We start from the raw sequence: 1987 nt of genomic DNA, 5'->3' as shown, positions 1-1987 counted from the left end.
GCTGAACTGAGATATAATTCACCTTTTGAGATGCTTTTCTAACAGACACCAAAATCTCAATGGACAACTACGTATTTAAGTCCCTTTGATGTAGCCACTCTGTTAAACTTGGTGTACTGAGCAAATGGCATCTGCAGAAGCTGACATTTAAGGACACTGCAATATACATAAGTGAGCAAGGCCCTCCTGGGTTGATGATAACAGAAGTTCCATTTGTGGCTTAGTTTTGGAAATCAAAATTACAAAGTAATTATAATCCAACTTAGGCATTTTCACATTGTCTCTTCAGACCAGATCGCAGTCTATTCAAGAGGCACTATGCCATTCAAGAGGCACTTCTATGCTAATGAAATAAGAAGAATGTTCCTTTTATTAATCCAATGAGTAAAGATCCAATGTTCCCTGGGAAATTGTTTGATTATTAAAAGTTTCTTGTTTTTGTAATTTATTCTAGTGGTTTAAAATCTTGCAGCAGTGGAATAGCTCTGTGACTTAAAACAAGACCAATCCCCATCTGGGATTCTCAGGCTCAGCAAAAATCCTGATTTAGCACAGTTATTTGAAGCTATGGGATTAAAAATGTCATCATCTAAGCCTGTCATAGGCCACTGTTTATGTGAGATCTCAGAAACTGGAGTGGATTATGATTAAGCAATTATTATAATAAGAGCTGTTGAATTACTTTTTCCCATTTAATAGAGAAATAAACTAATATTTAAATACCTTATCCAATGTTACATTGCGAAAAAAGGAAGAATTGTAAAATTTATCGCAAATCCACTTTAAAACTATTCTTTTTCCCACTATATTTTGATACTTTTTGACAAACTTCCTTCAAGTCTGACATATTTATCTGAGCTATTTTTTGGGAAAATATATTGTAATTATATTTGTGGATCAACTATCCTATAAATGCATATTTATGGACATTCTTAAGTTAGCCCTGAAATACTGGGAAATTTAAATCTTAAAAATTTTTAAATGATCTATTTTCTCATACATATGCTCCATACACAAAGATACTGTATGTGAGATGTTACTTCAATATCCCATAAGAATGAATTTTGAATTTAGAGATTTGTGACAAATTTTTATTATGTACATTTAGTTAGTAGCTGCACAAAGCTAATCACTCTGGCAGAGAGAACTCTGGGGCAAGGGGAGTGGAAAAGTTTTTCCTTACTTGTAAACCTCCCTCATGGTCCCTAGAGAAGACAGGAAAATAGAACTTGGAATTTCAAGTACTGATAATTCCTTGAATCAAAGTAGATACATAATTTTTATTATAATTCAATGTTCATGGGTCCTTAAAACACGTAATTGTGAGTTTATTTTAAATTAGACGTGAAGTTTACAAACGAGTGAAAAGAGGTTTAACATTTAATAACTTCAAAAGTATTTTATGTAAAACTTGCAAATTATTTGTTTCAAAATACATCACTCATCCTGGTAATAATTCAGTTGATAAAGAAGGCTGAAGTGCAAGTTTCTTTGCTAAATTCCACATCCTATGTGGGGAACTATTTGCAAAGAACATCATGTTACCCCAAAATAAAAAACATTTAAAGTTACTACATAAATATTAGGTACAAATTTTAAGTATATTTTGTTACTCAGTGAAGGATTTAATTTAATGACACTGACCCTGACATTTAATACAGAAAAGACTATTGCATGTTTTTCATGGAGCAAATCTGAATCACTTTTTTCAGATATCTTTTTAACAAATATATGTAAAAGGGGTGAGTTAATTGCATTTATAGTTCAAAAAATTTTCATGGAAGGAAATTAATTTTTGGAAGACTTTCTTCTACAGACAGTCCAATCTAGTCACCTTACAGGATTACCTCCTCAATTCCTTGACCAGAATGGGAAGAGTGTTTGCCCCTAGAGATAGCGTCTCAGGATCCTTACTAAGGGTTTATGCCCTCATTCCCTCTGAAGATTCAAATGTCATTCCCAGAATTAGAAGGACATTTAAATAATT

This window comes from Lipotes vexillifer, unplaced genomic scaffold (assembly GCF_000442215.2).
Source record: "Lipotes vexillifer unplaced genomic scaffold, Lipotes_vexillifer_v1.1 scaffold1859, whole genome shotgun sequence".
Lineage (NCBI taxonomy): Eukaryota > Metazoa > Chordata > Mammalia > Artiodactyla > Lipotidae > Lipotes > Lipotes vexillifer.
Note: the sequence above shows the minus strand (reverse complement) of the source record.